Here is a 14,576-nt window from a genome sequence, read left to right on the forward strand (position 1 = left end):
ATGGAGTATGTCCTCTCTATACCCATGTTAATATTTTTTAAATTAAGCACGTATTTTATTTTATTTGGCAAAGATACTCAGGTGTACATCAATCCAATTGTTTCTATGTGTACAATTCACTTATATTGATTATATTTTTCAAGTTGTACAACTGTTCTCTTATCCTTTTCCAAATGATTCCACCCCTATTAGCATAAATTTACTGCCTCCCAACCTTCTCTTCTAATCTTTAACCACATATGAATAATTCTTGGAAAGAGCACAATGCTGACTCATGTTAATTAAACTAAACTTTTGTTTGATTTAGAGATGACTTCAGGGACCAGTTTTGGTTGAAGCCATAAAGAATAACTCAGGCCAATTGTTTTGGGGTCCATCCACCTCAATATCTCCAGAAGGACTGAATTATATGAGTTTGATATTCTATTTCTTATCTCCCCCTTTGATCAAATTTCTCCTATAGAATCTTTGTTCTAACCTTTCAGTAATGACAGCTATTACCCCTAATGTTTCACAGCACTTCAGTGACATTTAAAGGTAAGCTAAATATAAAGCCAAAAAGCACTCTACCGAAATTCCAGTACATGCATGTATGGCTTTAGTACAAACAAAAGAAGTGTCAGTATGTCTCTGTCATCAGTAGATAGCTGCAGATAGTTCTCTCAACCATCTATTTGTCTCACTGGGGTACCTTCAAAAGAGGATACTACTTGTGGCATGAAGAACAATTTTAAAGTGAAGGCTAACATCAAATTTCTAAGAAGACTCAAAATGACATTTTCCCAAGTAATAAAAATTTTGCAACTAAAAGTTTACAAGAATCCTGCCCCACATAAAACAAAACTATTCAGATGGAACAAGTGTTTTAAGGAAGGTTGGAAAGACTTCAAAAATTAGCCTAAACAGGAAAGACCATCAACTATAACAAATGGAGAAACTACGGCTGAAGTTCAGAAACTGGAGAATTACCACTGAAGTTAGGATCTCATCTTGTCAACAGTAAATGGACATACGATTACAATTCTATGGGTTCTAAAAACATTGCCTTGGCTCCATTCTCTTTCTTCTCAGCCGCCGACATGCCCTCCAGACTGAGGAAGACCTGGAAACTTAGGGGCCACGTGAGCCACGGCCACGGCCGCATCGGGAAGCACCGGAAGCACCCTGGAGGCCGGGGGAATGCTGGTGGCTGCTTCATCACAGGATCAACTTCGACAAATACCATCCGGGTTACTTTGGAAAAGTCGGTATGCGACATTACCACTTAAAGAGGAACCAGAACTTCTGCCCAACTGTGAACCTCGATAAATTGTGGACTTTGGTCAGTGAGCAGACCAGGGTAAATGCTGCCAAAAATAAGATTGGCGCTGCACCCATCATTGACGTGGTTCGGTCGGGCTACTACAAAGTTCTAGGGAAGGGTAAACTTCCAAAGCAACCTGTCAAAGTGAAGGCCAAATTCTTCAGCAGAAGAGCTGAGGAGAAGATTAAGGGGGTTGGGGGGGCTTGTGTCCTGGGGGCTTGAAGCTACCTGGAGGTTTAATTAAAAGTTAAAAATGGCTTTTCCAAAAAAAACAACAAAAAAAACATGCCCTAAGATCAGCTACCTCAAGAGCCGACCTTTCCATTGTTTTTAAGCAAAATCAAAGACAATGAAGACCACTCTATGAAATAAATCATAAACATGAACAATACTAATCCAGCGCAGAGGAAAACAAACTCACTTTGAGGTTAACTTGAACTCACGGTGATCCTGTAAGACAGCGTAAAACTGCTCCATGGAGTTTCCAAATCGTTATCAGAGCGCACTTCCTCATCTTTATCCCACAGAGTAGCATGTCGGTTCAAGCTGCCCACCTTGCGGTGAACAAGCCAATGCTTACCATATTCGCCACCAGAGAGGCTTACAATACAGAGACGGAGGTCCGCTGAAACAGTGGTTTCTCAGGGGGTCATGCTGGGCCCCTTACACTCAAAGCAGGTAGGTCAGCTCAGAAGGTTATGCAGCCTGTCGGGGGTTATTTTGGACTCCAAGGGGGTAATTTTGATAGATTTTTCTCTAAGGACACAGGATGATCATGGGAGTTTCTTATGAAGAAGAACATGGAAAACTGTGCTGGCAAGAAAACGACCCAGAGAAATGGCACCAACCCCCTCCCCTTGCCCCCCAGTCAAAACAGTGTTCATTGTTCAAAAGGAGCAAAGGGGTATCTGTCTTCTGACATTCCATTTGAAAACTTTACTCCACCTACCATTCAGCCCTGACCTTTCCCATCAAAATTCTTTTTGTCCATAAAGCTCTAAGAATATCGAAAAGAAACATGATTTGAAGTTCCCAAGCTATTGTTTTGTCATGATGTAAATAAAAGAGTGCATCATTCTCCTGGGAAAAGTTGTACAGATGGAAACACTGCCTTCAGAAGTATATAGACTTATATAAAGTATAATCATGTGTCAAGAAACAATATGTACACATTTTGATATTTTGCTTTAATGAACATATCTCTGGTTTCATTGCAATTTTTTTTTACTTACCCTGATATTTGTAGCATATCTGTCGATCTATAGTGGCCCATGTTCAATGTATGTTAGAGAAGCCCTCTACTCCCTTCTAATTTTAGTTCCTGTGTTCTTAGTACCTTACCATCTAGAAGATAGTGTATAACAGTTACTCAAACATTCGTTAAGAAAACCCAGATTGACGGCCCTAATAGAACTACAAAGGAAGCTTCATGAAATGAGAAAAGGATGGGTCACGTTCATGTTGTGGAACTGGGAAATGCCTTGAGAATGAGGTAATTTTGCATTTGCTTTGAACAAAGGTAACTCTTCCCTATGTGGGAGTGTAGCTATTTCACAAGAAGGAATTAGCAAGGGCAAAGCCAAGGCGACAGGAAAGAAGTGCTCCCTTGGGAATGCATTAAGTAGCTGAGCTTAGCAGGAACACTGTAGAGCCAGGCTTTCCCCATGCTGTTGAGCCCACATCAATCCGTAGCAAGCTTACGGGACAAAGGAGAACTATTCCACAAAGTTCCAAAGCTGCAAAATCTTTACAGAAGCCGACTATCACACCTTTTCCCCAGAGTGTCCAGTGGGTTAGAACTAGGGACCTTCTGATTTGTAGCCAAGTGCTCTGCCCACTGCGCCACCAGGGATTCTTGGTAGAGGCTGGTGGGATATAATCTAGAAGAGAAAGTTGGGCCAGAGTGTGAAGGTCTCTATGAATGTCCAAGTCAAAAAAAAAAGACACATTTGAATTGAAATACAGAGCCATTGAAAGTTTTAGCTAAGAAAATGACATTTATAACTACATATAAGAAAAATATTAATCTGGCAGTTTTGTATTTCAAGGAAATGAATAGAGAAGAGACTGACTAAATTAAAAATGTGGATAAATCATGACTAAACTCCTTAGAAAAGCAGTAAGTATTATCTGTACAGAAAGCGTGAAAGCAGACTAGATTCTGGTGTGTGCTCTTCTTTCTGTGCATCACTGTTAAGGTAGCATGTTATTGTGCTTGGCGGTGCCACATCCTTATATATGAAAAGAAGATGACCGCTTTGAATGACAGTCCATCATAATATATCCAGAGACAGATCAATGCGATGTTGATAAATTCCTGCAAGGAGCAGCATTGGGGTCTATTGTCACAACGTGGCTATAAACTAAAACTACCACTTTGGGAGTCCAAAGGAAGGGCAAGAACACTATGTGTTGTGGAAAGATAGAAAAGAAATGAAAATCCGATGTGTGTGTCCTTGCATGGATTATTACAGGCCAACGAGAACCAGCGACCCTAATGCTAAAGTTTGACTCAGAGGTCACACATGGAAAAGAGGCAGGAAGGAGGGCAAAGAAAATGGGACAAAAGGAGCTTCCTGCTGGAAAGGAGATAGAGCAGTTGATAGACATAATTGTAAATGTCGATGTCGATCTATCAGTCACCATGCTAGCCACTGAAAGAAAAATCACACGGCAAGACTTTAGAGAGCTTGCGAAGTAAAAATTGTGGTGAAACCAATTATGATGGAGAATGAGAAGGGCGTGGTATGAGTGAATGAATTCAAAACCTGCTTGAATGAATGAATTGGAAACACATTTGAATGCTAGAGCAATCCAAAGAGTGGAGAGGCACTGAGTTCAAATGACAGCGATTTTCGGAGTGGGTACTCTTTAAACGACGTAAACTTTGGGTGAGGAGACTATATTTTGTCCTTCAAAGAGGCCATTGCCCAGCAGCATTGCCAATGCCACTGCAAGAGGTCAGAAAGTATTGAGTCTGGGAGACGGAGAAGAGGTGAGGAAAACGGAGGGGAAAAACTGCGTGGCTCTGTCCTGCCCCACCATCTGCTCTGAAAAGCCCACCCTCCTCTCTCCCTTTGCTTCCCTTTGTGTCTGCCCTGCCCCACCCCCATACCCGTTTGGGGAACCGAAAAAAAAAATGAGAAATCGTTTTAGATGAAGTTTCCATGTAGTCAGAAGTTAGCTGAAGAGATCCATTAGGAGAACTACAGCTGAAGAGATCCATTAGGAGAACTATAGCTGAAGAGATCCATTAGGAGAACTACTCCTAAAAGATTCTTCTTTTCATGAAAATGAATCAAGTGTCTTGCTCTTTAACCTCAAACCTTGTCTTTTCTCAAGGCGTGTTCTCTGGACTCGGTCACATTATCATATGCCCCAGTTGCCTTTGCAAGCTGACAAACATGGCAGTTGTTGTTTTTTCCATTTATAAATGTACATTAAAAATTTGACCCTTCAGTTTTTGTACATGGGCTGAATAGGTATAGGTCATTCTTTAAGTTGTCAGCGCATCTTTGTTTAAAAAGTTCAGCACAAGTATATCTTAGTCCAAGAAAAATTTTACGTTTATTTTCCTATGTCTCACTTCCCATAGCGCCATGCTAACTATATTTCTCTACAGCAGAGGGGCTCAACCTTGGCTTTCCATTAGAAAAATTGGGGACCCTTTAAAATCCCAATGCATAGGCCATACCAAATGACCAATTCAATCTGGTTCTCAGGGGGTGGAGCCCAGCACCAGTAGCTTTTAAAGCTCCCCAAGTGATGCCCCTGTGCAGCTTCAGTTGAGAACCACTGATCAACAGCAATACCTCATTACTTCCCAATTCCCCACCCTAGCATTGACTTTCATGATTCGTAGGCCCCTGTTTATTTTCTTAGCATCAAATGCCTTTGTCTGTTTTATCAAAATAAAAGTAACACTCACAGTTCTCTAAGTCCACCTCAACTGCCTCTGCTAAGTCTTCTTGTCTTTCTATCACCAGAAGAACTAGCCCCTTCTCCCATTATCTCCCACCCTGGGGCTTGGACCTGTATTTAGCACAGAGTGGGGTTTGAACTTTATTTTAATGAATATGTCTTTTTCCCAAATAGACTTTAATCTCCTGGAAGACAGGGAGTAGGGTTTATTCATTTGCACAGAGTGAACAGTCTATAAATATTTAAAAATCAAATTTATATTGCCCAAGATGAATAATATAAATAAATATCGACCCTGCCTCTATGGAGCATGGGTCAGTTGTCTCGAAACTGGCCCGTGGGCCATGTGCAGCCCGCTGAGGACATTCATCGGGCCCTCCCCGTTTGTTTTTTTACTTCAAAATAAGATATGTGCAGTGTGCATAGGAGTTTGTTCATAGTTTGTTTTTTAAACTAGAGTCTGGCCCTCCAGCGGGTCTGAGGGACAGTGAACTGCCCTCCTGTTTAACAAGTTTGAGGACCCCTGGCATGGGTGATGATTTGCACCATATATCAAAAAATGAGTTTGGGGGCAAAGCCATAATACCATTTCTTAGGAAAGTGTGGGCTCTGCTTTACTATTCCTGGCAACAGCTGCTGCTCATCAGGGATAACTCCTAAGTCAGTGATGAGATAATTCAGACATGGTGATTCTCAGCCTACGCCTGATGCCATATGGGCTTCCATACAGCACTACTTCCTGCTCACACATATATACCCCATATTTTGTTTTGTACAATTTAACTAGGTTTAAATGAACATTGACCAAAGCATCTAAAGCCTCCTTTGAAATGGCTGTAGACTAAATGTTGACATGTGTATGTGTGTGTGTGTGTAGCAGATGCACAAAACCTGTTCCTTATGGTCGAGAGCATGTTGTCATAACTCCCCTCCATGACACCTCTCAGGTCTTTCCAGGTGTCCTAGTCTTCACTCTAAGTCGATGTTCTGGCTTCGCGTAACAGGCTGCCTTTACCATCAATCTAGGAACCATTTGAAGACAAAGCCCACGTGTTCATACAGAGGATTTACCTGTCACAGTTGTTAGCAGACCGTGGGAGTCAAAATGTGCTCCATGCATCAATCACTGAACAGAAAGAGGAACAATGACTTGGTCAAGCTCTGTTGTGACATGCATGGTTCTCTTATTTTGAAGGGTGCCTTTTGTCCTCCACGGAAAACAAGCACCAGCCGGCCCACACCCACGGGGACAGTGACTTGAAGAGAGTGTCCTTAGCTCCGAACAGCTTGGGGGAAAAAGAATTAAATGCAGAAACCATGACGCCAGCAAATATGATTGGATCAACTGATATGGCTGTAAACATCCAAAATGTATTGCTAATCAATACATTTCAAAAGAATGTATGATGTAGAAGTACATTCAAAAGACCTTTCAAAACGCTGACGAAATGACGGTTAACTTGTGGGATTGTTTCTTGGCTGAGACGCTCAGTGTGGTCACAAAGTCAAAGGAGGACAAATAAACTAGGTGTCCAAAATATGGAAGATTTATTTGTGGACTATAATTCATTTAGATACTAAAATTTATTTATGGACTCTATTGTTTAAGCAATAGATTTTAAAATAGAATAAACGAAAAAATCTGGATGACCAAAATATTAAAAACTATAAATAAAGACATCATCCATAGGAGACAGTTTTTCAAAATATGATCTGAGCTACATGTGATGAACTAAATAAAGCCCAGAGCACAACTGCGCCCAGGGGTGTTGGCGTCCAAAGCTTGGGGTTATGGGCTGCTTTCTAAAAGAAAACTGTTTGACTTCAAAGACAGTTGCTTTTGATTTTCCAAAAGAAGCAGCAAATCATTTTTCATGCTTAGGTTTTAATTAGTGGTCAATATATTTAATATGGTTGAAAAGAAACGGACACTGCTTCTAACATGCTCAATAAGAAGTGTTTACGCATTAAACGATGTACGGCTTCATTATTGTTCACTCTTGTTTCTTTTAAAGCCGCATATTTTCCTTCTGAAAAACTGATTGCCAGTATATATTTAAAAGCCTCAAAAATTGGGGATCATGTTTCACCAAGCACTTCCATTTCAAAAATTTACCCAAACATACTGTAATGGTCTTATATAGTTATTTTCCTCTTTGAAAATGCATCATCATGCCTTTTGTAAATGGCAACAACAACAATACAACAATCAAAACGAATATACCTCATCAATAAGAGGACACTGTTGAGGCCTTGTATAAAGAAGTTCTGTGCCGTAGTTAACAATAGGTTGTTGAGGAATTCGGAATGATCTGGAAGGACCATCCATCTGCTACTCAAACTGTGGTCTCTGGATGGGCAGTGTGGGCCTCCCATGGCATGTGCAGAACCTCGGGCCACATCTGGACTTACTGAAGCAGAGCTTCTGTATTCCATGAAGGCCTACGCTATGTGCCTGCGGTGACTCCCATGTACAGTTGAGAAGCACTGGTGCACAGTGTAATGGTAAACAAAGAAAATGAAACAAAAAGAGGATGCATTTTATGATTGCCTTTTCGACTCCCCAACATATAAATAGAAAGAACTGTGGAGGGGTAACACATCAAAGTGTGAGCAGTGATTATCTCTCCATTCTGTCTGGTTTCCTTATCTTGGTATTTTCTAGATGTTCACCTACAAATGTGTATTACTTGGGGTATAAGAAAAAGAATGTATCTTTTTAAAGTATATTTTCTCTTCGTGGTTTTTTTTTTAAAATTGATTATTCAAGAAGAGTGGATTCTTTTTCTGTATGATAAAACTTGAGGACAATTGTGCCTTGAGGTTTGCAAAATTGAAAGTATAATTTTATATCAAAAGGTTCTGTAAGTTTAGACCTAGGATAATTGTGATTGAAAGCATCTCTCTTCACATTGTTTCCATAAAATATGTGGATCTTTCCATTCCTTGCTTTTCTGCCTATTAAAAATATGAACCTCTGAACACTTTTGCTAGGCTGTTTTTAATCAAATCCTTTCCTTAAAGGAGGACTCTGGGGTTAGGGGATATCGGACGTGTCAGGTTCACAGCCTAGGAAAGTGGGAGATGAAAACCTGAACTTGAATTACTGTTTAGGCGAAAAGGGCCTAACTCCGCCGCTCATCCAGAGCAGGCCATCATTCTGAGACAAATAAATTCAAGGAATGCAAGTAAAATTCCATCTCATTGCAAACCATTTTGGTGCAGCATTTATGAATGCATCTGTATGCATGTCCTCTGAGATTGTGTTTTTGTTCAACTCATGCCATGAATCCTTTAGTACAGGTAGAATCACAAGACCTGTCTGTGTATCTGCTTCATTAAAGCAGGCTCTGCTCTGTTGAACACCCATGCTCTTTCCAAGCCAATGGAAAGACAGAGGAAACCACATGACAGTCTTTTGGGAGAATCTTGGGTCGAAAAGAGTGCAAGACTATCAAACATGGAAAAATACTGGAGAGGAGCAAACACTGATGGAGACTCTAAGAAGCAGTTTTTTTTCATATATTGACTGATTTGATCATCTTAACACAGGCTCTGAATGTAGGCAAGCTGGCTGAGCTTTGGTGGTGCTCATAGTGTTTCCAAGTTCACCCAGGCAATGAATGGTGGAACCAAGAATCACTCTGTTTAGGTTGCTGGTAACTGCCACTGGGTTGAGCTTATATGCAACAGAATGAAATGTTGCCTGATTCTAAATTAACGTCACAGTCACCTGCAAGTTTGAGCCCATCATTGCATCTACCTTGGCAACCCATCTCCTTCCTTTCACCGAAAGCTATGTACTCCTCTTGTGATTGATCCATCCTTGTTTCCAAAACTAAAAAAGTGGACAATATCTGTTGGGACTGACAAGACTCTCTTTTGCTAATTTTCTGAAGTAAGTTGCCAAGCCTTTATTCATAGTTTGTATTCATCTGGGAGCTCTGTTGGAACCTATTTACAGTTGGTAGACATGCTTCTATTGAGATAACAGAAGGCATGTGATTATTGTTGTCAAGTGTCTACAAGCAGTGCTGACTCATAGAGACCTTACGAACAGAAAAGCAAAATACTGCCTGGTCCTGCACCACCCTCATAATTCGTTTGTTGGTTTGCTTGTTTATTTCTTTAAACTCATTGCTATAACCACTGTGTCCATTCACTTCTTTAAGGACTTTCTGGGTGTTTCATTTTTATGCTCCCTCCACTGCCCCAAGTATGATGTCTGTGGTGGTTACATAATCTGTTGTCAATTTGAGACTTCGGAATGAAGGAGTGGAGTTTAGCCTGTCAATCAAGTTGCAGCTTGATGACCTCATCTGGAGGCGCCATGGAGATAAGTAGCTTTCTGGAGGCAGGACATAGATGCACTCCCTGTGAGACCTTCCTGCAGACAAGACACATGGAACTATGCTAGCGCTCTGGAGGGGAAGGAGCCATATGGAAACACCTGCCAGCCCTGAGACGCTTACAATACCACTGGATCCAGAAGACTTTCCACCCACTGGCCTGTGATCTTCCTGCAATCAGCATTATTGTATGTGTTGCATGAGACTGAAGAGGAATTTACAGATTGGTATTGGACATATGGACTAATATCAGACTAATGGACTTGATCTGGACTGGGCTGGGATGTTTTCTCTATATTGAATTGCTCTTATATATAAAGCTCTTTTTTATATACATATGAGTGTCTCCCTGGATTTGTTTCTCTAACCGGACTAAAACAATGTCCTTCTCCAAGGTCTGATTTCTCCTTATAACATATCCAAAATACTTGAGATTAAGTCTCCCCATCCTTCCTTTAAGGAGCAATCTGACTGTAGTTCTTCCGAGACACGTCTGTGTGTTTTTTCGGCAGTCAGTGGTACTTTCAATATTTTTCCTAAACACCGTAGTTCAAATTCATCAATTTTTCTTAAGCCTACCTTATTCAATATCCAACTTTCACATGCATATAAGGCCATGATAATATTATTGTTTAGGTCAGATGCACCTTAGACCTCAAAGTAGCATCCCTGCTTTCCAACACTTAAAAGAGGTCTTGTCCAGAAGATTTACCCAATGCAATGCGTCACTTGATCTCTTTATTGCTGTATCCATGAACATTGATTGTAGAACCAAGAGAGATGAAATCCTTGACAATTTTAATCTTTTCTCCATTTATAATGATGTTACCTGTCAGTCCAGTAGTGATGCTTTGCTTTGTTTTGTTTTGTTTGCATTAAGATGAATATATCCTGAAGGCTGCAATTCTTGATCTTCATCAGCAAGTGTTTCCAGTCCTCCTCACATGCAGTAAACAAGGTTGTGTCATCTGCATATCAAAGGTTGCTCGCAAGTCTTCCTGCAATCCTGACACTGCATTCTTTTTCATATAACACTGCTTCGATAATTATTTGCTCAGCATACAGATTGAATAATTATGGTGAGAGGATACAACCCTATTGCACCTTTCCTGATTTTAAACCATGCAGAATTCCCTTGTTATGCTCACACATACTTCTTGATTCACGTACAGATTCTGCTTGAGAGCAATGAAGTATTCTGAAATTCCCATTGTTCTCAAGACCATCTATCATTTGTTAAGATCCTCACAATGACCTTTCATTGTCAACGAAACAGAAGTACGCATCCTTCTGGTATACTCTGCTTTCAGCCAAGATCCATTTGGCAACAGAAATGCTATCCCTGTTTGTCCATATTGTCTTCTGCAGGCATCCTAAATTCCTGGCAGTTCCCTGTCAATGTCCTGGTGCAACCATTGTTGGATGATCTTCAACAAACTTTTACTTGCATGAGGTATCAGTGATATTTGTAAGTAATTTGTGCGTGTTCGGGGGCACCTTTCTGTGGAATGGGTACAAATATGGATCTCTTCCAGTCTGTCGGCCAAGTGGTTGTCGTCCAGATCTCCTGGAAATGACGAGTGACGCTGCCAGAGAGCTTCGTCAGCCGTTGAAGCATTTCCGTTAGTACTTCATCAAATTGTAGAGCCTTGTTGTTGGCTAATGCTTTCATTGCAGTTTGGACTTTTTGCTTTAGAGCCGTTAGTTTTGGGTCTGTGCTCCATCTTGAAATGATTGGATATTGACTAGTTCTTTTGGGTACAGTGACTTTGCATCTTCTTTCTATGCCCTACATCATCCAGGGCATAGCTTACAGTATTGTAGTAACACGCAAGGCACCACATTACAACAAACTGACAGATGGGTTGTTGGGTATTAATTTATCTTTCGCTAACTCCAAAATCCATGTTTTTCCCAATACACTGCTTCACTAAACAAGTGTCATGGTCATGTATCATTCATTGTGTTTCCCCCCAAATCTATACTTTTTAAAAGTGTTTCAAAGTACCATTTCCTGTATCCCTGATTCATGTATCAGTTTGCATCTGGATATCCAAAGTATCTTACTAAAATTCAGAAGTCTACTTTTATTTCCTTGATAGTCATTAGATCTAAGTGGGGTTTAGGAATTTATATTTTAAACAGACAAACAAAATGCCAAACTCTCTGCTGTAGAGTCAATTCTAACTTGTAGTGATGCGATAGAACAGGGTAGACATTCCTCTGTGGAGTTTAGATCCTGGAACCCTTCATGGGGATAGAAAGCCTCTTCTTTCTCTGATGGAGTGGAAGATGGTTTCAAACGGCTCATCCTTGAGGTTAGCAGACCAATGCATACCCACTATGCCACCAGGGCGCCTTATTTTTTAAACATTTCCCAGGGATATCTGGTGCACAGACCACACACAAGTATGCAAAAGACACATGGAACCTGCCCGTTGAAAGCAGCCCCCTGTCACTCCCAGAGTAAACACTGCATCTTCCCACTGGCATACCTGTGGGTGCATGCCTCCCCCTTTATGGTTTGCACTAGATATTTCATTGTGTGATTTGCTAAGCTACAGGAAGGACTAGAAGACAGTGTAACTGAGGCCGAGTCTCAGTTGTCACCCTTTTGTAAAAGTGCTAGGTAAGGAAACAATGACCTCTCTGATCATGGGTTTCCTTCTCAGTAACATAAAGAAAATAACCCCTCCACTGGGGGTGGTGAAGAACAAAAAAGAATTGAAACAAACGTATCTCATCCATGCTACTGATGTCCCAGAGGTGTGTTCGTAATGGTGTGAGGAGAAAGCAATATGGAAAATAAAATGAACCCTGGGCTCAAAGGCAGACAGGAGTCAGAGCTCCAGCTCGCCTCTCCCTGGCGATGACACTTTGCACCTCAACCTCCAAGATCCCCAGTTTCCTCTTGAGCAAAAAGGGAATAACATCAACAGAATGCAGGTCCAATGACAAGAATGAAAATAACCGGAAATAACATGGGAAGGAGCCATCCATCAGGGATCAACTAAGTGAAGGATGCTTTGCCCCAGGAGCCGTGGAGGAGTGCCTTGTCCCTGTCCGCGTTTCTCCGGAGAGGGCTGTTTCAGGCAACCCAACCGGATCGTCTTTCTCTGGGCTTTTCTCGCTGCATTCATGAAAAAGGAGGAGACACACAGGGCAGTCGTATCTTCTTTGTAGATTTGGGAAGTGTAAGAGAAAATTCTTGGCGCAGCATTTTCATTCCATTTTGGGTAGTGCTCCAACTTACACTCATCCCCAGGTTTGAACTCATATCTGGGTTCAATAAGCATAAGCCCACTTGACCAGCCTCATAAAACCTCCACTCCACCCTGGCCTACATTTGCAGAACGCCTAGTGTGAGCTCGCTCTGTCAGTTGTCATGGGTAGCTAGTGTTCCTGCTGTTGTTGGCGATGGGGAAAAGACGGGGGGAAAAGAAGAAAGGAGAGAGGGAAACAAGGAGAGAGGAGAGAGAAAGGAAGGAAGGCATGGAAAGGGAGAGAAAAAAGAAAGAGAAGCCATTTGTACTTACTGTCCTGAAAAAAAAACCCTGAGGATATGTATGTGTTAAGTGAAACTGTTAGATCAGGAGTAGTGTATTTAATGTGCCCTTATCTGTGTAATATATGTAAAGCACACATTTAAAAAAAATAGGGTAAGTGCACCCACATTTAAAGACAAGAGAGCTTCAAAACGTGTTGGAGAAATAGAGTTAAAGGATATTGGAATGTTCTCATGAACTTTTTGAAGCCCTCTTGCAGATCAGTGGAAATATGAATCTATTTGCACTGGCTGGTTTTGAGGTGAGAAATGGAGTTATTTCTCAGTCTATGTTCTCTCATATGATTGTAACATTTATTTAGATTGCAAACATTTAAAAATTAAGAGCATACAATAAATTTATCACATTGTTGTGTCACAGAATAAACAATATCCTACAAATGAATAAAATCTGCATAACATAAACCATAAATGTACTTCTTTGATTTAGTCTCATACCAGAATGGCAGTAGCATTTCCCTGGGGTGGCACATTCTTATAGCACTGCACTGTGGTGTGGAATGTGCACATTCTTATAGCACTGCACTGTGGTTCACCTTGGCCTGCTGTGGTTATTGCCATAAAACGGTCTCCTATCCAAGAAAGCAAGTTACAGGACAGCAAGAATCACACAGCTGTAGCCTTTACAGCAATGCGCCCTATTTCTTTAACATAGTTCAGAGCACATGGGTTCTTGCATTGAATGTTGCCTGAGCCCATCATCTACCCCAGTTGCCATGGTGTTGGAGTGTGATAAAGGAGGCTTTTGCAAAAACCACCACTTGAAGGTTATTCCCAACCTCCTAAAATGGAACTTTTAAATGGAAACATGTGGCTATCACAAAATGAATCTGACTCCTTTGTTTGCTCTCTGTGTTTGGTAATGAGTTATTCAGCTGAGCTTAAGAAAGTATATTTAAAAAACAAAACAACACACAAAAACCTTACCAAAGCAAGGGGAAATGAGCTCCAAGCTCCTTTGAGTTTCTTTCCTTTAAAGTTGTATTTTTGTATAGACAGAAAGCTTGATGCAGATCCATTTTGTAAAATAATGCGTGGTCGTTGAAAGCTCATGGAAGAAGTAGTCACAGGGAATGGGTTCAAATCCAGACTGCACCATTTGTTGGCGCTGTGGCAAATGCAGTAATAATATATCAGTGTTTATTGTTGCTGGTCAATGCCCTGGAGTCACTGACTCATAGTAACCCTGTGTACAACAAAATGAAATATTGCCCATCCTGTGCCGTCCTCACGATTGTTATGTTTGTAGCCTTTGTGTGTCAGTCAATCCAGTTGTCTCTGGTGTTGACCTTCTACTTCACCAACCATGATGGCCTTCTGCAGCATCTAGTCTTTCCTGATAACTTGTCCAAAGTTTGGGAGATGCTGCCCTTGCTTCTAAGGGGCATTCTGCTGTTTTCATCCAAGACACATCTGCTCGTTCTTTTGGCAGTCCATG

General features: G+C 41.0%; 1 pseudogene; it reads left to right on the top strand.

The window, feature by feature from the left end:
- The first annotated feature begins 1,069 nt into the window (after positions 1-1,069).
- LOC101656705 lies at positions 1,070-1,525 on the top strand (annotated as a pseudogene).
- Positions 1,526-14,576: the final 13,051 nt, after the last annotated feature.

The sequence above is a fragment of the Echinops telfairi genome, unplaced genomic scaffold, assembly GCF_000313985.2.
Source record: "Echinops telfairi isolate 266 unplaced genomic scaffold, ASM31398v2 ScPeMD7_4225;HRSCAF=4972, whole genome shotgun sequence".
In the NCBI taxonomy this organism is placed as follows: domain Eukaryota; kingdom Metazoa; phylum Chordata; class Mammalia; order Afrosoricida; family Tenrecidae; genus Echinops; species Echinops telfairi.